The 23585-nt window shown below is 47.0% G+C and overlaps 1 pseudogene; it reads left to right on the top strand.

The window, feature by feature from the left end:
• The first annotated feature begins 9943 nt into the window (after window positions 1-9943).
• Window positions 9944-14663, top strand: LOC147091191 (uncharacterized; annotated as a pseudogene).
• Window positions 14664-23585: the final 8922 nt, after the last annotated feature.

Genomic DNA, 23585 nt, shown 5'->3' with positions numbered 1-23585 from the left:
GGTTTTGCCTGGGCTGGAGATCTTTAGCTATGAGGAAAGATTGGCTAGACTGGGGTTGTTTTCTTTGTAACAGAGGAGGCTGAGGGGTGATCTAATTGAATAAAGTTATGAGGGGCCTAGATAAATGGGACAAGAAGGGCCTATTTCCCTTAGCAGAAGGGTCAATAACCAGGGTGGCATAGATTTAATGTAATTCTTCGTAGGTTAGAGTGGAATTGAGGAGAAACTTATTCATCTAGAGGGTGGTGGGGATCTGGAACTAACTGCCTGAAAGGATGGCAGAGGCAGACACACATCACATTTAAAAAGTACTTCGATATGCACTTGAAATGCCATAACCTACAAGACTACGGGCCAAGTGCTGAAAGTGGGACTATGGTGAATAGATCTTTGTCAGCCGCCACGAACAAGATGGGCCGAATGGCCTCCTTCTGTGCTGACAATTTCTATGATTCTATGATTCTACCTAACAATGAGGTGCCAACCTGGGGAAGGTGCAACGCAGGACTACATGTAATCTAAGTGCAGGAGCAGCGTGCTATAGACAGGGCTAAGCGATCCCACAATCAACGGATCTGATCAAAGCTCTGCAGTTTTTCCACATCCAGCCGAGAATGGTGGTGGATCATTAAACAACTAATGGGAGGAGAAGGCTCCATGAAAACCCCCACCCTCAATGATAGTGTTGCCCAGCACGTGAGAGCAAATGATAAGGCTGAAATATTTGCAACCATTTTCAGCCAGAAGTGCCGAGCGAATGATCCGTAACAGCCTCCTCCTGAGGTCCCCACCTTCATAGGTGCCAGTCTTCAGCCAATTCGATTCACTACACGTGATGTCAAGAAACGGCTGCGTGCACTGCATATATCAAATTCTACGGGCCCCGACAACATCCCAGCTATCGTGTTGAAGACCTGTGCTCTAGAATTAGCTGCGCCTATAGCCAAGCTAGTCCAGTACAGCCACAACACTGTCATCTATCCGACAATGTGGTAAACTGCTCAGGTATGTCCTGTCCACATAACTAAATCCAATCCGGCCAATTACCGCCCCATCAGTCTACTCTCAATCATCAGAAAAGTGATGGAAGCTATTGTTTTGGCAGTGCTATCAAGTGGCACTAACTCACCAATAACCTGCTCACTGTTGCCCAGTTTGGGTCCGCCAAGATCACTCGGCTCCAGAACTCATTAGAGCCTTGTTCCAAACAGGGACAAAGGAGCTGAATTCCAGAGGTGAGGTGAGTGTGACTACCCCTGACGTCAAGGCAGCATTTGACTGAGTATGGCGTCAAGGAGCCCGAATAAAACTAAAGTAAGTGGTAATCGGGGAAAATTCTCCACAGGCTGGAGTCATACCTAACAAAAAAGGAAGATTGTTGTGGTGGTTGGGGGTCAATCCTCACAGCCCCAGCACATCGCTGCAGGAGTTGCTCAGGGCAGGGTCCTGGGTGGAACTCTCTTCAGCTGATTCCTCAATGACCTTCGGTCGATGACAAGTTCAGAACTGTGGATGTTCGCTGATGACTGCACAATGTTCAGTTCCATTTACAACTCCTCAGATAATGAAGCAGGCCATGCCTGCATGCAACAAGAACTGGACGACATTCAGGCTTAGGCTGATAAGTGGCAGGTAACATTCGCACCACTAAAGTGCCAGACAATGACTATCTCCAACAAGCGGGAGTCTGACCACTGCCCCTTGACATAAAACTGCATTACCATCGCTGAAACACCCACTATCAACATGCTGGGGGTCACCATTGACCAGAAACGCAACTGGACCAGCCACGTATATACTTTGGCAATAAGAGCAGGTCAGAGTCTGTGTATTGTGCGGCGAGTGTTTCACCTCTTGACTCCCCAAAGCCTTTCCACCATCTACAAGACAGAATTAAGGAGTGTGATGGAATACCCTCCAGTTGCCTGGATGAGTGCATCTTCATCAACACACAAGAAGCTTGAGACCATCCAGGACAAAGCAGCCCACCTGATTGGCACCCCATCCACCACCGTAAACATTCACTCCCTCCACCACCGGCGCACCGTGGCTGCAGTGTGTACCATTAACAATTTGCACTGCAGCAACCTGCCCAGGCATCTTCCGCAGCACCTCCCAAACCCGTGAACTCTTCCACCTAGAAGGTCAAGGGCAGCAGGCGCATAAGAAAACCACCACCTTCAAGTTCCCCTCCAAGTCACACTCCATCCTGATCTGGAAATATATCGCCGATCCTTCATCGTTGCTGAGTCGCAATCCTGAACTCCCTACCTTATAGCACTGTGTGAGTAAATTCACCACAGAGACTGCAGTGGTTCAAGAAAGCGGATCACCACGAACTTCTCAAGGGCATTTAGGGATTTGCAATAATTGCTGGCCTTGCCATCGATGCCCACATTCCAGCAAGAGAGGTGAGGTGAGAGAGGGAGTGAAAGAGAGAGAAAGGAGAACGAGAGTGGAGGCAGGCCAGGCGAGAGACTGGGTAATTGAGTGAGTTAGAGAGAGAGAGAGAGAGAGAGGGGCAGACCAGGCGAGAGAGTTAGTAAGTGAGTGAGAGAGAGAGAGAGAGAGCGAGAGAGAGAGAGAGAGGCAGAACAGGCGAGAGAGTGAGTAAGTGAATTAGAGACTGAGAGAGAGACAGACCAGGCGAGAGGGTTTGTAAGTGAGTGAGAGAGAGAGACAGACACAGGCAGACAGACAGACATATTGAGGCAGATCAGCCGACAGAGTGAGTGAGTGAGTGAGAGAGGGAGAGAGAGGCAGGCCAGATGAGAAAGTGAGTAAGTGAGAGAGAGAGAGAGAGAGAGGGACAGAGAGAGAGCGAGAGAGGCAGACCAGACGAGAGAGTGAGTAAGTGAGAGAGTGAGAGAGAGAGAGGGAGAGAGAGGGGCAGGCCAGACGAGAGAGTGAGTGTGTGAGAGAGAGGGAGAGAAGAGAGGTGAAACAGGCCAGGCGAGAGTGTGAGTGATATTTGCCTACAGGAAACCAATGACAGAGTGTTACTATGAAAAGTGTGTCTCTACACATGTGTAATATTTATTGTGAATTTGTGGGAGAATGTTATTTCACAAAGAGTGCCTCTGGTAGTGTTTTAATGTGCACAGGGTGTGCTGTGATTCAGTTAATGTATACACAAGGACTGGGTTAATTTTTACATTGGGGTTATCGCCCTGTCATTGTAGCCAAGGGTCTGTGGGAGTGTTTTATTGATTACTGTCCGCCCTTGGCAGTATAATGATATGGACAGAGTGTCTCAGTGAGTGTGTTAATATTAACCCGTGGTCGCTGTCAGAGTTTTAATATTCCTGATGTCAGTGGGAGTGTCTTACAGTTCACAGTGTGTCTCTGGGCGTGGGTTATGATGCACACAGCGTGTCAGTGAGTGTGGTAATATTAACCCGTGGTCACTGTCAGAGCTTTACTATTCCTGAGGTAAGTGGGAGTGTCTTACAGTTCACAGTGTGCCTCAGGGGTGGATTATGATGCACACAGTGTGTCAGTGAGTGTGTTAATATTAAGCCCTGGTCTCTGTCAGAGTTTTACTATTCCTGAGGTAAGTGGGAGTGTCTTACAGTTCACAGTATGCCTCAGGGGTGGATTATGATGCACACAGTGTGTCAGTGAGTGTGTTAATATTAAGCCCTGGTCTCTGTCAGAGTTTTACTATTCCTGAGGTAAGTGGGAGTGTCTTACAGTTCACAGTATGCCTCAGGGGTGGGTTATGATGCACACAGTGTGTCAGTGAGGTTGTTAATATTAACCCATATCACTGGCCCCGCGGGGGAGAGCGGGTCGGACAGAACATGAGTCCGGATTGAGTGCTGATGCTGGAAATTCTCCAGTTCTTCTCATCATTTAATGAAATTTACAATCAGAGTAAAGGGATATTACACCACATTCTTCAACTGCTCTCTGAACTTAGTCTGGGTCATGGCAGAAACCCCAGTGTTTGTTCAGCAACTCAGCAGCTGCAGCATCAATCCCAGTTCCCGTAAAAAAACAGGTAGTATTACAGAATAATCCCCCAAATGCCGCATCCGGTTCCATATAGAATACCCCATAAATACTGCCCATAACAGGATGAAATTTCCCGAGATAACAAACAGTAAAATGATGGATTTCCTGCGGCTCTCCATCTCTGGGGCTCTGGGCCTCTCCCCACTGCTGGAACCCCGGAGTCTCCTGCGGGCTCTGCTGGACATTACAATGTGTCTGACGGTGACAACATTGAGCAGCAGAATCAGAACAAATGGGACACACGGTGAGGATTTGATGAAGGAACTCGATTGCTGCCCAGACCCGCGATAGCAGAACATCACTGGTTACCCAACAAAACCAGGGGAAATTGAATCTTATATTCATCTGTCAATATAAAATACCAGAAAATGTTCTTTAAACAGCTCAGCACAGTCACTGCTCCCAGAGCCACAGCCGCCGTTTTCTCGGTGCAATATTTAGTTTTCAGCTTCTTGCAGCAAATGGCCACAAATCGATCAAAGGTGAAAGTGACAGTGAACGAGACAGAATAGTCTGTGGCTGCATAATGCAGGATGGTGTGGATATTACACATGGGAATCGACCGCATGAAACGAAACTGTTCACCATAAACAATCGGAATCTGCCTCAATATCAGGTCCAGGATAACGTCCAGTAGATCCGCCGCTGCCATGGACACCGGGTAGCGAGTGACACATTTGGAGAGACAGCACTTTCCACCAGACAGGATCACAATAGTCACTAAGTTCACTGAGAGGTAAGGAAATAAACTGGGAAATTATATATCAGGCTGGGAGCAAAAGCCGCAATTTGATGGAATTAGAGGTGAAATCTGCAACTCATTACCGACATTCAATGATATAATTACATTCTATTCCCCATGGAGCTGATTACAGGGTTTATTGAAAGAATAATCAAAAATACATTGTGGATTCAATAAAAGAAATTGAAATAAATACAACATGACAGTAAGAGATGTTTGATCAATGAGAGACTATAATGATAGATCAACATTTAACCCAGCAGACAGAAGCACCGCCCGAGGTACCAGGGACACAAAGGACCAGAACCTTTCAGGAAACCTTCGTATACCGGGATCAATCAGCATTTGGAGCGGTGCAATTCACTTCTGTGCCCCTGTGTGACGAAGGGGGAAATCCCACTTGGATTTCTGCTCCTCGTTAGAATATCCATTAGATTTAAAACTGAAAATGAATGCAACAGCAAAATACAGAAACTGCAACCTTGTCATGCAATAATTACAGGCAATTGTATTTAACATATACAGAGTTCATATGGAAATGTTAAGATAAGAAATACAAGTGCACCGCAGTTATTATAAATATAACTAGGTAGTAAGGAGTGTTTTGAATATTTGAGCGTTCTGCATTTTTGTTGAAATACAAAAATTGTAGCTTATTGAAAGGAAGATTTTCCACATAACATTGTAACGAATGCATTCTGAATTAAATTGGTTATCACTGACCATCTAATGTCCCAGTAAATGCATTTATTTGCATCAAATTCAGACAACTTATCCAACAGGAAAAGTGCCGCTGGATGAATTTGTAAAGAATGGACACTGAATTAAACTAGTTATCACTGACCATCTAATCTCCCAGTAAATGCATTCATTAGCATCGAATTCAGACAACTTATCCAACAGGAAAAGTGCCATTGGATGCCTTTGGAAAGTATTTGAAAACAAATGGAAGAGTTTTTTGCTTTTTCACCTGTTATTTTCCAACTTGTACAGAGAATATTAGATGAAAAAATATCAAAGGATTTGCTGATCCTCAGTACTTCAGTACTTGTTTATCCTGAATAAAGCAGGAAGCAATAGAGATCCACTCTGTGTCTCACTGAGTGATCCATTGAACTGTGACAGACGGGCATGGGATCCAATTGTAAATCCAAAAGAATGACTGGAAATTAAAGTTTTGAAATCTGGCTGAATGAACATTTTATGAGAATGTAAATTATCCTTGTAATCCTTTACTAACCTTCAGAAGCAGGGCCACTAATGCAGAACTGGAGATGGTGGGAATGGAGACACTGACTGGAACTGAATGATTAGCAGATATTTCAGACATTTCAAGATCTGTATGTGATCTGCCAGGATGTGTTCCTGTGACTCTGTGTAAGTAACCATACCGAGCATTAGGTGAAAAACAAAATATATTGCGGGTACTGGAAATCTGAAATAAAAACAGAAAATGTTGGAAATGCTCAACAGGTCAGGCAGCATCGGCGGAGAGAGAGGCAGAGTTAATGTTTCAGTCGATGACCTTTCGCCATTAGGTGAAAAGTCTTCTAAACCAAGAAAACATTCCCCTGACTTTTGACAAATGTTCATTGGAAACAGCAGACCGAAATTTGTTAAATAAAGAGTTCCGTCCAATAACTTTGCCTGAGTTGAATATAGAACATTTGAATCTTGGTAACACCGCATCAGCTTCAGAATCAATAGCCAAAAGCAGCACGGATTGGATGGGAAATGACAGGAGAGAAATACAGTTAAAGATGATTTACAGAATTAATAGCTGGACACAGAGACTTACCAGGAACAAAAACAGTAGCGAGGATGGGCCAGTAATTTGATACAATGACCCATGCGGTAACAAAGATGCACTAACTTGAATCACAGAATATCGATAATAACTAAATATCTCATGGTAAATAACAAGGAAAATATTACAGTGCAACATGGTTTAAGAATTAATAACTCGACATAAATACTTAGTAGGAGCACAAACTGTAGCGAGGAGGGGATAGTAAAACTTTTGTATATCCTTAAGTCTTTTTCCTATCCATAAATATACAGGCCAACTATCAGAATTGAGAGGAGGAGGTGGGAGTGAGACGGGCACAACCATGCCTTGCCATCTCTGAGTGACTGGTGGTCTTTGTGCTGGAGGCAACGCGCTGACTGTGTGAGGTAACACAGTGAGGGGAGCTCCTTATATAGAGCAGAGGGAAATCCCTGAGTGGCATCATTGGGCCTCACTGTAACTGGCATTAATTACAGTCATTGAACAAACAGTCTCACTGAACCATTGTCACCACAACATCTTATGCTGCACAATCTTGCTGACCTTATTTTCAACCAGCTTCAAATTACAAGTAAGGGAATGCGAAGACTTCACCTGCCCATAAAATACCGAGGACAGAACAAAGAGGACGGAGTTTCTCTTCCTGCCTTGAACAGAAGCTCAGAACAGAAGATGAGAAAGTGACAGAAAAAATGAAGGAATAACAGAAGGAAGCGCTGGATTGCCCAAACACTTTCGCTGCTTTATTTCATCTCAGGCCTGCAGTGTATACACTTCACAATAAAGATATTTGCTTAAACGGACAGAGTCTTAAAAATCTCTTATACAGGTTTAGTGAGCCATAGAATTCGCCTAGTTTGCCCTGCTCCCGCCTCAGTCGAGAAATTTCATTTCTAGGGCCGCGTTGTTTACACCGTCCATGCCTCAGTCCAGGAATTTCCTTCCTTGGGCCATCTAGATTACACTGCCCATGCCTCAGTCCGGGAAATTAATTCCCAGGGCGGCATAGATTGCACTGTTTCCTTAACAGTCCAGGAGTTCGATGCCCAGGGCTGCATCGTTTAGACTGCTCCCACCTCAGTCGAGGAATTGCATTCCCAGGCCGCCGAAATTTCCCTGCTCCCGCCTTAATCTAAGAATTTCATTCCTTGAGCACCCTAGATTTCAGTGATTCCGCCTCAAACCAGCAATTTCATTCCCAGCACCATTTAGACTACATAGCTCCCGCCTCAGTCAAGGGATTTCTTTCCCTGGCTGGCTAGGTTACACTGATCCCGGTTAAGTCCAGGAATTTCATTCTCAGGGGTGCCTTAATTACACTTCTCCCACCTCAGTCCAGGAATTTCATTCCCTGGCTGCCTAGATTACACTGCTCCCGCCTTAGTGCCTGCATCTGGTTCCCAGGGCAGGCGGGTTAGACCAGCAATTTCACTACTGCCTGAAACTAGAACAAGAACAACAACTGTTTTATAGTGAGTGACCTCACCCAGCCGAGCAAGACATGATGTGTTGCAGAAGGGAACAATATTTAAAAGGAGCAAAGGTTTGATACGAGGGAATCAGTGGAAAACGCTAAAAATATTAACCAATGAGACAAATACCCTGTTAGCCTCTCAATAATCAATGAAACACTCTGGAAGCATTGAATTCTCGCATATTCATACTCACAGAGCCGTACCTATCAGACAACCTCACCGACTCTTCCATCGCCATCCCTGGGTATGTCCTGTCCTAACGGCAGCACAGACACACCTGACATGGGGGCACAGTGGTATATAATCGGGTGTGATAGTCCCTGCGAGTACTCAACATTGCATCTAGACATAACGAAGTCTCATGGATTCAGGTCAAGCATGGGCAAGGAAACATCGTGCTGATTACCACCTACTGCTCTACCTCAGCTGATGAATCTGTAGCCCCCCATGTGGAACACCACTTGGAAGAAGCACTGATGGTAGCAAGGGCACACAATTTACTCAGGGAAGGTGAATCCTATGTCCATCACCAAGAGTGGTTCAGTAGCACCACTACTGACCAAGCAGGTCGAGGCCTGAACGATAGCTTCCAGAATCGGCATGTGGCAGATGGTGAGAGAACCAACATGAGGGAAAAACATATCTGACCTCGTTTTAAACAATTTACCTGTCGCCGATGCATCTGTCCACGACAGTATTGGAAGGAGTGACCACCGTACAGTCCTTCTGGAGACAGGTTTCCGTTTACATTCTGAGGACACTCTCCGTTGTATTGTCATAGTCATAGAGTCCTAGAGTTATACAGCACAGAAGGAGGCCCTTCGGCCCATCGTGTCCACGTCGGCCTCAAGTCCGATCTATTCTAATCCCATTTTAAGGCCCTTGGTCCGTAGCCTTGTATGCTGTGGCGTTTCAAGTGCTCATCTAAATGCTTCTTGAAAGTTGTGAGGGTTCCTGCCTCTATCACCCTTTCAGGCAGTGAGTTCCAGATTCCAACCACCCTCTGGGTGAAGAAGTTTATCTTCAAATCCCCTCTAAACTTCTTGCCCCTTACCGTGAATCTGTGCCCCCTGGTTATTGATCCCTCTACGAAGGGGAAAATTTCCTTTTTAATCTAACCTATCTATGCCCCTCATAATTTTGTACACCTCAATCAGGTCCCCCCTCAGCCTTCTCTGCTCTAAGGAAAATAACCCCAGCCTGTCCAGTCTCTCTTCATAGCTGAAGCACACCAGCCCAGGTAACATCCTGTTGAATCTCCTCTGCACCCTCTCCAATGCAATCGCTTCCTTCCTATAGCGTGGCGACCAGAACTGCACACAGTATTCAAGCTATGGCCTAACGAGCATTTTCTACAGCTCCCTAAACTCCCTGATCTTATATCCTATGCCTCGGCTAATGAAGGCAAGTATCCCATATGCCTTTTTAACCAACTTATCCACCTGTCCTGCTGCCTTCAGGGATCTATGTACACGCACACCAAGATTCACTGTGTGCCACTGTGCTAAGAGGGTCACATTCAGGACAGATCCAACAGCTCAAAACTGGGCATCCATGAAGCGCTGTGTGCCATCAGCAGCAGAATTGTATTCCACCACAATCTGTAACCTCACAGCCTGGCATATCCCTCACTCTGCCATTATCATCAAGCCAGGGGACCAAGCATGGTTCAATGAGGAGTGCGGAAGAGAAAGTCAGGAGCAGCTCCAGACGTACCTAAAAATGAGGAGCCAAGCTGGGGAATCTGCAATACCAGACTACATGCATGCTAATCAGTGGAAGCAGCATGCTATAGACAGAGCTGAGCAATCCCACAATAAGTGGAACAAATCGAAGCTCTGCAGTCCTGCCACATCCAGTCGTGAATGGCGGTGGACAATTAAACAACTAATGGGAGGAAAAAGAGCCCCATCCTCAATGATGGTGGAGCAAAGCCCGTGGGTGCCGAAGACAAGGCTGAAGCGTGAGTCAACTTTTAAAAGTCATGATTTTCCTTTAGAATTTCTTACGTTAATGACATGAGGTCATATTCAGGGACGTCAGCCTCTTCCAAGCCGTACATTAGTCCGTTGATTTTCCAATTCGGGTGGAGACGTCGGTAGGGAGGGAGTGGCCTTGAAACAGTTGGTGGAGAAGCGGATCTGCATCTAATACCGGAGGAGATTTATTCACTTTAAAACCCTTAAAGGGGTGAGGCAATTCGGAGCCCCACTCAGGTACAGCACGGGTTAGATACAGAGTAAAGCTCCCTCTACACTGTCCGATCAAGCACTCCCAGGGCAGGTACAGCACGGGGTTAGATACAGAGTAAAGCTCCCTCTACACTGTCCCATCAAACACTCCCAGGGCAGGTACAGCACAGGGTTTGATACAGAGTAAAGCTCCCTCGACACCGTCCCATCAAACACTCCCAGGGCAGATACGGCACAGAGTTAGATACAGAGTAAAGCTCATCCTACATTGTCACATCGAAAACTCTCAGGGCAGCTACAGCACGGGTTAGATACAGAGTAAAGCTCCCTCTACACTGTCCCATCAAACACTCCCAGGGCAGGAACAGCACGGCTTAGATACAAAGTAAACCTCCCGCTATATTGTCCCATCAAACACTCTCAGGGCAGGTACAGCACGGGTCAGATACAGAGTTAAGCTCACTCTATAGTCCCATGAAACACTCCGAGGGCATGTACAGCACGGATTAGATACAGAGTAAAGTTATCTCTGCACTGTCTCATCAAACACACACAGGGCATGTACAGCAGTGGTTAGATATAGAGTAAAGCTCCTCCTACACTGTCCAATCAAACACTCCCAGGGCAGGTATAGCTCGGGTTATATACAGAGTAATGCTTCATCTGTACTGTTCCATCAAACATTCCCAGTGCAGGTACAGCACGGGGTAGATACAGATTAAAGCTCCCACTAGGCTGTCCCCATCTAACACTTCCAGGGCAACATCACTGGTTAGATACAGAGTAGAGTACCCTCTACACTTTCCCATCATACACTCCCATGGCAGGTACAGCACGGGTAAGATACAGATTAAAGCGCCCTTTACACTGTCCCATCAAACACTCCCAGGTCAGGTACAACACGGGGTAGATACAGAGTAAACTCCCTCTACACTGTCCCATCAAACACATCCAGGGCCGGTACAGCACGGTTTAGATAAGGAGTACAGCTCCTTCTACACTGTTCCATCAAACACTTCCAGGTCAGGTAGAACACGGGGTGGATACAGAGTAAACTCCCTCTACACTGTCCCATCAAACATATCCAGGGCAGCTACAGCACGTGTTTGATACAAAGTAAAGCTCCCCCGACAATTCCCATCAAACACTCTCAGGGCTGGTAAAGCACGGGTTAGTTATAGAGTTAAGCTCTCTCTACACTGTCCCATGAAACACTCCCAGGGCATGTGCAGCACATGTTAGTTACAGAGTAAGGTTGTCTCTGCACTGTCTCATCAAACACACACAGGGCAGAAGCAGCACTGGTTTGATACCGAGTAAAGCTCCCTCTGTACTGTTCCATCAAAAACTCCCAGTGCAGCTGCAGCACGGGATAGATACAGCTTAAAGCTCCAACTATGCTCTCTTATTCAAACACTCCCAGGGCAACATCACTGGTAAGATACAGAGTAAGGTACCCTCTACGCTTTCCCATCATACACTCCGAGGGCAGGTACAGCACGGGTTTTGATACAGATTAAAGCGCCCTTTACAGTGTCCCCATCAAACAATCCCAGGGCAGCTATAGCGCAGCTAAGATACAGAGCAAAGCTCCCTCTACAATGTCCATTCAAACAATTCCAGGGCCGTTACAGCACGGGTTAGATACAGAGTAAAGCTCCCTCTACACTCTCCCAGCAAACACCTCCAGGGCAGGTACAACTCGGGTTTGATACAGACTAAAGCTCCTTCTACACTGTCCCATCAAACACACAAAGGGCAGGTACAGCACGGGTTAGAAACCGAGTAAAGCTCCCTCTACACTGTCCCATCAAACACTCCCAGGGCAGGTAGAGCAAAGGTTAGATATAGAGTAAAGCTTCATCTACACTGACCCATCAAACACTTCCAGGGCAGGGACAGCACCGGTTTGATACCGAGTAAAGCTCCCTCTACACTGTTCCATCAAACACTCCCAGGGCAGATAGAGCAAAGGTTAGATATAGAGTAAAACTCCTTCTACACTGTCCCAGCAAACACTCCCAGGGCAGGTATATCACGGGTTAAATACAGAGTAATGCTCCCTCTGTACTGTTCTATCAAACACTCCCAGTGCAGCTACAGCACGGGGCAGATGCAGTTTAAAGCTCCCTCTAAGCTGTCCACTTCGAACATTCCCAGGGCAATAGCACTGGTTAGAAACAGAGTAAACTACCCTCTACACTGTACCATCATACACTCCCATGGCAGGTACAGCACGGGTCGGATACAGAATAAATCTCCATCTACACTGTCCATTCATTCAAATCCAGGGCAGGTACAGCACGGTTTAGATACAGAGTAAAGCTCCCTCTACACTGTCCCATCAAACACTCCCAGGGCAGGTACAGCATGGGTTAGATACAGAGTAAAGCTCTCTCTGCACTGTCCCATGAAACAAACTCAGGGCATGAACAGCACGCGTTAGTTACAGAGTTAAGCTCACTCGACACTGTCCCATGAAACACTCCCAGGGCAGGTAGAGCACGGGTTAGATATAGAGTAAAGCTCCTTCTACACTGTCCCATCAAACTCTCCCAGGGCAGGTATATCACGGGTTAAATACAGAGTAAAGCACCCTCTGTAATGTTGCATCAAAAACTCCCAGTGCAGCTGCAGCACGGGGTAGATACAGCTTAAAGCTCCCACTACGCTCCCCATCAAACACTCCCAGGGCATCATCACTGGTAAGATACAGAGTAAGGTACACTCTACACTTTCCCATCATACACTCCGAGGGCAGGTACATCACGGGTTTGATAGAGATTAAAGCGCCCTTTACACTGTCCCCATCAAACAATCCCAGGGCAGCTATAGCACAGCTAAGATACAGAGCAACGCTCCCTCTACAATGTCCATTCAAACAAATCCAGGGCCGGTACAGCACGGGTTAGATACAGAGTAAAGCTCCCTCTGCACTGTCCCATCAAACACCTCCAGGGCAGGTGCAACTCGGGTTTGATACAGAGTACAGCTGCCTCTACACTGTCCCATGAAACACTCCCAGTGCATGTACAGCACGGGTTAGATACAGAGTAAAGTTCTCTCTGCACTGTCTCATCAAACACACAAAGGGCAGGTACAGCACAGGTTTAATACCCAGTAAAGCTCCCTCTACACTGTCCCATCAAACACTCCCAGGGCAAGTAGAGCAAAGGTTAGACATAGAGTAAAGCTGCTTCTACACTGTCCCATCAAACACTTCCAGGGCAGGAACCGCACCGGTTTGATACCGAGTAAAGCTCCCTCTACACTGTTCCATCAAAAACTCCCAGGGCAGATAGAGAATTGGTTAGATATAGAGTAAAGCTCCTTTTACACTGTCCCAGCAAACACTGCCAGGGCAGGTATATCACGGGTTAAATACAGAGTAATGCTCCCTCTGTACTGATCTATCAAACACTCCCAGTGCAGCTACAGCACGGGGAAGATACAAATTAAAGCTCCCTCTAAGCTGTCCACTTCGAACTCTCCCAGGGCAACAGCACTGTTTAGAAACAGAGTAAACTACCCTCTACATTGTACCATCTTACACTCCCAGGGCAGGTACAGCACGGGTTAGATACAGAGTTAAGCTCCCTCTACACTGTCCCAACAAACACTCCCAGGGCAGGTACAGCACGGGTTAGATACAGAGTAAAGTTCCCTCTACACTGCCCCATCAAACACTCCCAGGGCAGGTACAGCACGGGTTAGATACAGAGTAAAGATCCCTCTACACTGTCCCATCAAACACTCCCAGGGCAGGTACAGCACGGGTTAGATACAGAGTTAAGCTCCCTCTACACTGTCCCAACAAACACTCCCAGGGCAGGTACAGCACGGGTTAGATACAGAGTAAAGCTCCCTCTACACTGCCCCATCAAACACTCCCAGGGCAGGTACAGCACGGGTTAGATACAGAGTAAAGCTCCCTCTAAACTGTCCATTCAATCAATTCCAGGGCAGGTACAGCACGGATTAGATGCAGAGTAAAGCTCCCTCTACACTGTCCCATCAAACACTCCCAGGGCACGAACAGCACGCGTTAGTTACAGAGTTAAGCTCACTCTACACTGTCCCATGAAACACTCCCAGGGCATGTAAAGCACGGGTTATATAGAGAGTAAAGTTATCTCTGCACTGTCTCATCAAACAGACACAGGGCAGTTACAGCACAGGTTAGACACCCAGTAAAGCTCCCTCTACACTGTCCCATCAAACATTCCCAGGGCAGGTAGAGCACAGATTAGATATAGAGTAAAGCTCCTTCTACACTGTCCCATCAAACTCTCCCAGGGCAGGTATAGCACGGGTTAAATACAGAGTAATGCTCCCTCTGTACTGTTCCATCAAACACTCCCAGTGTAGCTGCAGCACGGGGTTGATACAGCGTAAAGCTCCCACTACACTGTCCCCATCAAACACTCCCAGGGCAACATCACTGGTAAGATGCAGAGTAAGGTACCCTCTACATGTTCCCATCATACACTCCGAGGGCAGGTACAGCACGGGTTTGATACAGATTAAAGCGCCCTTTATACTGCCCCCATCAAACAATCCCAGGGCAGCTATAGCACAGCTAAGATACAGAGCAAACGTCACTCTACAATGTCTATTCAAACATTTCCAGGGCCGGTACAGCACGGGTTAGATACAGAGTAAAGCTCCCTCTACACTGTCCCATCAAACACCTCCAGGGCAGGTACAACTCGGGTTTGATACAGAGTACAGCTGCCTCTACACTGTCCCACGAATCACTCCCAGGGCAGATACAGCATGGGTTAGATATAGAGTAAAGCTCCCTCTACACTGTCCCATCAACACTCTCAGGGCAGGTAGAGCACGGGTTAGATTTAGAGTAAAGCTGCTTCTACACTGCCCCAAAAACACTCCCAGGGCAGATATAGCACGGTTTAAATGCAGATTAATGCTCCCTCTGTACTGTTCCATCAAACACTCCCAGTGCAGCTACAGCACGGGCTAGATACAGATTAATGCTCCCTCTACTCTGTCCGCATCGAAAACTCCCAGGGCAAGAGCACTGTTTAGATAGAGAGTAAAGTACACTCTACACTGTCCCATCATAAACTCTCAGGGCAGGTACAGCACGGGTTAGATACAGATTAAAGCGCCCTTTACTCTGTCCCCAACAAACAGTCCCATGGCAGCTATAGCACGGCTTCGATACAGAGCAAATCTCCCTCTGCACTGTCCATTCAAACAATTCCAGGGCAGGTACAGCAGGGGTGAGATACAGAGTAAAGCTCCCCCTACACTGTACCATCAAGCACGCCCAGGGCAGGTACATCACGGGTTAGATACAGAGTAAATATCCCCCTACATTGTCCCATCAAACAATCCCAGGGCAGGTACAGCACGGGTTAGATACAGAATAAAGCTAGCTCTACACTGTACCATGAAACACACTCAAGGCACGAACAGCACGAGTTAGATACAGAGTAAAGCTCCCTCGACACTGTCCCAGCAAACACTCCCACGGCAGATTAGATGCAGAGGAAATCTCCATGCATACAGTTCCATCAAACACAATCTGGGCAGGTACAGCACCAGTAAAATACAGAATTTTTCTGCCTCTATACTGTCCCATGAAACACTCCCAGGGCAGGTATAGCACGGGTTAGCTACAGAGTAAACCTCCCTCTACACTGTCCCATCAAACACTCCCAGGGCAGGTGGAGCAAGGGTTAGATATAGAGTAAAGCTCCTTCTACACTGTCCCAGCAAGCATTCCCAGGGCAGGTATATCACGGGTTAAATACAGAGTAATGCTCCCTCTGCACTGTTCAATCAAACACTCCCAGTGCAGCTACAGCATGGGGAAGATACAGAGTAAAGCTCCCTCTACACTGTCCCATCAACACTCTCAGGGCAGGTAGAGCACGGGTTAGATATAGAGTAAAGCTCCTTCTACACTGTCCCAAAAACACTCCCAGGGCAGATATAGCACGGTTTAAATGCAGATTAATGCTCCCTCTGTACTGTTCCATCAAACACTCCCAGTGCAGCTACAGCACGGGCTAGATACAGATTAACGCTCCCTCTACTCTGTCCCCATCGAAAACTCCCAGGGCAAGAGCGCTGTTTAGATAGAGATTAAAGTACACTCTACACTGTCCCATCATAAACTCTCAGGGCAGGTACAGCACGGGTTAGATACAGATTAAAGCGCCCTTTACTCTGTTCCCATCAAACAGTCCCAGGGCAGCTATAGCACGGCTTCGATACAGAGCAAATCTCCCTCTGCACTGTCCATTCAAACAATTCCAGGGCAGGTACAGCAGGGGTGAGATACATAGTAAAGCCCCCCCTACAGTGTACCATCAAGCACGCCCAGGGCAGGTACATCACGGGTTAGATACAGAGTAAATATCCCCCTACATTGTCCCATCAAACAATCCCAGGGCAGGTACAGCACGGGTTAGATACAGAATAAAGCTAGCTCTACACTGTACCATGAAACACACTCAAGGCACGAACAGCACGAGTTAGATACAGAGTAACCTACGCTCTACACTGTCCCATCATACACTCCCAGGTCAGGTACAGCACGGATCGGATACAGATGAAAGCGCCCTTTACACTGACCCCATGAAACACTCCCAGAGCAGCTATAGAACTGCTTAGATACTTGTTGTGTATGTCCCTTTAAGGGAATAACTGGTCTCAGACTGCAGTACTGGCAGTGACCATCCCTGTATAAAAGGCCCTGGCAGGCTTCTGTAGTTTCAGTTTCCAGATTGTCTCCATTCAGTAAAGACTTGTTAAACCAACTCCTGCATTCCGTGTCTCCATTAACACACGGATTTAATACTGGCGACGAGTAAGAAACGAACTTACCTGCAACTCGGCAGCATCTCAGAGGACATTATTGAAGGTCGAAGCCAGAAAAGAAAAGAAAAATAATACAGAGAAACTCGAGAAATGGGCGTCGACCGTGGGCAACCGCCCTCCAAATCATCGGATTGAAAGCTTGCAGGTGAGACTGTCAAGAACCAGGCTTGGTTCCCCAGTCTGTGGTTTCCCAGCTAATCGGGCTGGTGGCGGGTAGTGCACTGATCCTTCCTGGGCTGCGGCGGGCTAGAGCTCGATCGGCTGGCTCTGCAATAGGGCCGGGCAGCGAGTCGGGAAGCTAAGAGAGAGAGAGAGGGTGGAGCAAACAGGGCGCGGCCGGTGCTTCGCAGCCTGGCAGCGTTCGGACCTAAGATGAGGGAGGGAAGTGTTCCAAAGGGTCCGCTCCATGACGGGAATGGTTAAAAATAAAAATACCGCAGAGAGCGACATTGACAGCAGCGGCAGCAGTGGGAAAGCACGGGAAGCGCCATCTTAACTTGGTGGGGAAGAAGGAAATGCGCGGGAGGCGCCATTTTGATCCATCGGGGATGAATGAAAAGCACGGGAGGCACCATCTTAGGTTTTCAAGATGCCAAAGACTGGCGCTATCACTGCCTTCGATAATGCAACAGAAGACTGGACCACGTATGTGGAAAGAGTCGAGGTATATTGCGAGGCAAACGAAATAGCCGAGGAGAAAAAGGCATCGGTATTGCTAAATTTAATGGGCGCAAGAAAGTACAGCCTATTGCAGGACCTGATTACTCCAACCAAACCAAAGGCGAAGAGTTTTAACGAAATTGTTGCTATCCTACAGGAACACCTAAACCCTACACCGCCGCTGATAGCAGAAAGATTTAAATTCCACAGGAGAAATCAGCATAAAAATGAGAGCAATGCTGATTACCTTACGGAACTACGCAAGCTAGCAAAGCACTGCCAGTTCAGAGCAGGACTGGCAGATACCTTTTGGGACAAATTTGTCTGTGGAGTCCTGAGTGAAGGAACCCAGAAGAGGTTACTCTCAGAAAAAGAGCTGACGCTAGATAAGGCTTTCAGCGTGGCAGTATCATACGAAGCAGCAGCAAGGGGAGCTGCGGAAATACAACAAAAGCCACAGGAATACGGCACCCACGAAATGACACGGGGATTTGCAAAATGCTATCGCTGCGGCAGAACAAACCATGACCAGAAGGACAGCTGGTCCAAGGACAAAATATGCAGGCAATGCGGAAAGATGGGACACATTGCACGAGTTTGCCGGTCTGAGAAGAAGACCAACGACAATAAAAAGGCTACTAAGGAACCGTACAGGAAAGTGCAAAAGATGACGGACAGCAGTTCCGAAGACCAGATGAGCGATAGTGAATCCGGGAACAAGAGACTAAGCTGTCTCAAACTTCACAACGTAATCGCAAAAGAGGATCACCGAACCATTTGGGTCACCCTCACGATAGCAGGGTCTCAAGTCAAAATGGAATTGGATACAGGATCAGCTCTAACCGTCATGAATCGACGAGACTAGGAGTGGCTATTCTCACACATACCCTTGAGAGAGACATCCATTATCTTGAGGACGTATACGGGGCATAAAGTATACCTCAGAGGAAAAATAAGGGTGCACATTGATTTTGCTGGTCCCTTTATGGACTCGATGTTTTTAATTGTGGTGGATTCACATTCAAAGTGGCCAGAGGTAATGAAAATGTCCTCACCCACCACAGAAAAAACTATCACAGTCTTACGAATCATATTCGCCAGGAATGGGCTGCCTGAACAGATTTGCTCTGACAATGGACCACAGTTTGTGTCTGAAGTGTTCTGGAGGTTCTTAAAGAACAATCGTGTTAAACATTACACATCCGCCCCATATCATCCAGCCACTAATGGATTGGCCGAGAGGTTTGTTCAATCATTCAAGAAGGCTATCAAGGCAATGTGTAATGAAGATATACCCCTACAACACAAGGTGGATAACTTCTTGTTTGCCTACCGGAATGCGACACATGCGGTTACCAACCAAACTCCAGCCACGATGTTCTTCAATCGAAGACTACGATGCCGCTTGGAATTGGTTAAGCCAAACATCAGAAGAGATGTGGAGAACAGGCAGTTTCAGAATATGAATGAAAGGCCGACCAGGAGTTTTAAGATAGGTCAACCAGTGTTGGCCCGGGACTACCGCACAGAGAAATGGCAGCCAGGAACGATCTGTACACGGCAAGGACCTCTAATGTATACCGTGGATGTTGGAGAAAGCATTGTAAGATGCCATGCTGACCAGATTCTAGAGTCACTGGAAAACCTCAACTCCACACCACGATCTGATACACCTGGCGATGAAACCGAAATACCAATTGCATCTACCGCAGAATCGGTGATATTGGAAGCAGACGAACCAAACAATGACATTGATCCCGACTCAACCATGCCAGAAGCACCTGATATCCCAAAGAGGCGTTATCCAGACAGAATCAGGAAGCCTCCTCAAAGACTGAACTTATAATTGCTTAACTTCAACGAATGTATCTAGCAACCGTAATTGTAATTGTAATTAGTTATTATTTAGTTGTTAAATGAATGTTATGTACTGTTTATCTAAAAGGGGAGGAATTGTTGTGTATGTCCCTTTAAGGGAATAACTGGTCTCAGACTGCAGTACTGGCAGTGACCATCCCTGTTTAAAAGACCCTGGCAGGCTTCTGTAGTTTCAGTTTCCAGATTGTCTCCATTCAGTAAAGACTTGTTAAACCAACTCCTGCATTCTGTGTCTCCATTAACACACGGATTTAATAATACAGAGCAAAGCTCCCTCTACATTGTCCATTCAAACACTCCCAGGGCAGGTATAGCACGGGTTAGATGCAGAGTAAATCTCCCTCTACACTGTCCCATCATACACTCCCAGGGCAGGTACAGCACGGGTTAGATACAGAGTAAAGCTCCCTCTACACTGTCCATTCGAACAATTCCAGGGCAGGTACAGCACGGGATAGATACAGAGTAACGCTCCCTCTATGCTGTCCCATCAAACACTCCAAGGGCAGGTACAGAACGGGTTAGATACAGAGTAATGAACCCTCTACACTATCCCATGAACCATTCCCAGGGCAGGTACAGCATGGGTTAGATACAGAGTAAAGCTCCCTCTACACTGTCCCATGAACCATTCCCAGGGCAGGTACAGCACGGGTTAGGTACAGAGTAAAGCTTCCTCTACACTGTCCCATCAAACACTCCAAGGGCAGGTAAGAACATAAAAACATAAGAAATAGGAGCAGGAGCAGGCCATTCGGCACTTTGAGCCTGCTCCGCCATTCAATGAGATCATGGTTGAACTTCTGCCTCAATCCACTCACGCGCCCTTTCGTCATATCCCTGAAGTCCCTTACTAATCAGAAATCTATCGACATCTGTTTTGAATATATCCAATGACTGAACCTCCACAGCCCTCTGGGGTAGAGTATTCCAAAGATTCACCACCATCTGTGTGAAGAAATTTCTTCTCATCACTGTCCTGAATGGCCTACACTTTATCTTGAGGCAGTGGCATCTGGTTCTAGATTCCCCAGCTAAGTGAAACATTCTCATAGCATCCATCCTATCAAGCCCTGTAATAATTTTCTGTTCTTCAATGAGATCCCCCCTCATGCTTCTGAATTCAAGAGAACTAAGGCCAAGTTTACACAAGCTCTTCTCATACGACAGTCCCGCCATCCCAGGAATCAAACCTGTGAACCTTCGTTGCACTCCCTCTATAGCAAGTTTACCCTTCCTTAGGTAAGGAGACCAAAATTGTACACAGTACACCAGGTGTGGCCTCACCAAGGCACGGTTTAGATACAGACTAAAGCTCCCTCCACACTGTCCCATCAAAAACTCACAGGGCAGTTACAGTATGTGTTAGATACAGGGTAAAGTCAATATACACTGTTCCATCAAACACTAACAGGGCAGGTACAGCACGGGATATATACAGAGTAAAGCTCCCTCTACACTGTCCCCCATCAAACACTCCCAGGGCATAAAGCACGTGTTCGATTTAGAGTAAAGCTCCATCTACACTGTCTCATCATTCCCGAATGATGAGATGCAGTGCCTGAGGGGTGTGGGATGCAGTGAAAGAGGTGAATGTGATATTATGCCTGAGGCTAATGGGATGGAATGCCTGAGGTGAATGGGATGTAGTGCCTGAGTGCAGTGGGATGCAATGTCTGTGTGGAATAGGATGCAGTGTCTGGGTAGGATGTGTTGCAGTATCTGAGAATTGTGGAATGAGAAGATAAAGTTGAGTGGGCTGAGGTGACAGAGGGGATTGGGTTGAGGAGCCTGAGGGGGGTGGGATGGGGAGTCTGTGGTGAGTGGGATGAGAGGACTGAGGGGAATGGGATGCTTGTCTGAGTGGAGTGGAACCAGGTGACTGAGGTGAGTGGGAGGAGCAGTCTGTGGTGAGTGGGATGAGAGGATTGGGATGAGGAGTGGGATGAGGAATCTGAGGGGAATGGGATGAGGTGCCTGGCTAAGATGTGTTGCAGTGTCTGAGGGTTGTGGGATGAGAAGAAAAGGTAGAGTGGGCTGAGGTTACAGAGGGGATTGGGATGAGTAGTCTGAGTGGAGTGCGATGAGAAGATTGGGATGAAGAGTGGGATGAGGTGACTGAGGGTAATGGGATGGTGAGACTGTGGTGAGTGGGATGAGGGGACTGAGGGGAATGGGGTGAGTTGTCTGAGGGGAGTGGGACTAGGTGGCTGAAGGGAGTGGGAGGAGGAGTCTGTGTTGAGTGGGATGAGAGTAGTGGGATGAGGAGTCGGATGAGGAGAATGAGGGGAATGGGAATAGGTGACTGAGGGGTGTGGGATGAGGAGCCTGATGGGAGTGGAATGGGGATTGTGAGGAACATTCGACTCAAGAATTCACTGAACGTTCTTCCACTCGCCCAGCGGGTCTGCAAGCTTTGCCTTTTGTTGTCCATTCCAAACAAACTGAACTGGAAAAATCCTCTATCCCTCAGATTCATCCAGTCTCTCAATGAGGGGGTGTAGAGACGAGTGGATGTGGGATGAGGAGACTGAGGGTAGTTGGATGCAGTGACTGAGGGGAGTGGTATTATTGACTCATAGGATTTAAAGGAGAGGGATTCAGTGATTGAGGGTTGAGTGAAATAGGTGATGAGGGTTTTTATTGGCAAGGGCATCATTTTTGCACTTCACTAATTGCCCTTGAGAGACTATTTTACAGGGCAGTTTAGAGTCAACCACATTGCTGTGTGTCTGGAGACACATCTAGACCAGACCAGGTAAGGATGGCAGATTTCATAGAAACATAGAAGGTAGGAGCAGGAGTAGGCCATTTGGCACCTCAAGCCTGCTCTGCCATTTACTGAGATCATGGCTGATCATCCAAATTCAGTACCCTGTCCCTGCTTTCTCCCCATATCCCTTGATCGCTTTAGCATTAAGAAATATATTCAACTCATTCTTGAATATATTTAATGAATTGGCCTCCACTGCCTTCTGTGGGAGAGAATTCCACAGTTTCACGACTCTCTGGGTGAAGAAAATCCTCCTCATCTCTGTCCTAAATGGCTTACCCCTTATCCTTAGACTGTGACCCCTGGTTCTGGACTCCCCGACTATCGGGAACATCCTTCCAGCATCTAGTCTGTCTAGTCCTTTTAGAATTTTATCAGTTTCGATGAGATCCCCTCTCATTCTTCTAAACTCCAGCGAGTACTTGCCCAATTGAACCAATCTCTCCTCATACCACATTATTGCCCTCCCAGGTATCAGCCTGGTGAATCTTCGCTGCACTCCTTCCATGGCAAGAACGTCCTTCCTCAGATAAGGCGACAAAACTGCACACAATACTCAAGATTTGGTCTCACCAAGGCCCTGTACAACTGCAGCAAGACATCCTTGTTCCTGTACTCAAACCCTCTCGCTACGAAGGCCAATATACCATTTGCCTTCTTAAACACCTATTGCACCTGCATGCTTACTTTCAGCGACTGGTGCACAAGGACGCCCAGGTCTCGTTGCACTTCCCCTTCTCCCAATCTATTGCCATTCAGATAATAATCTGCCTTCCTGTTTTTGACACCAAAGTGGATAACCTCGCATTTATCCACGTTATATTGCATCTGCCATGCTTCTGCCCAATCACCCATTCTCTCCAAATAATACTGGAGTTTCTCGGCATCCTCCTCACAGCACACACGCCCACCCAGCTTTTTGTCATCTGCAAACTTGGATATATTACATCTAGTTCCCTCGTCCAGATTATTAATATATATTGTGAATAGCTGGGCTCCTAGGACCGATCCCTGCAGTACCCCACTGGTTACTGCCTGCCACTCGGATAAAGAGCCGTTTATTCCATCTCTTTGATTTCTGTCTGCCAAAGAGTTCTCTATCCAAGTCAATGCCTTGACCCCAATCCCATGTGCCTTAATTTTACCCGCTAATCTCTTATGCTGGACCTTATTGAAAGCCTTTTGAATGTCCAAATACACCACACCC

Source organism: Somniosus microcephalus, unplaced genomic scaffold (assembly GCF_052327205.1).
Source record: "Somniosus microcephalus isolate GS21.2 unplaced genomic scaffold, FLI_Smic_1.0 unresolved_chr3, whole genome shotgun sequence".
NCBI lineage: Eukaryota > Metazoa > Chordata > Chondrichthyes > Squaliformes > Somniosidae > Somniosus > Somniosus microcephalus.
Note: the sequence above shows the minus strand (reverse complement) of the source record. Positions and strands in the feature narration are given on the sequence as shown.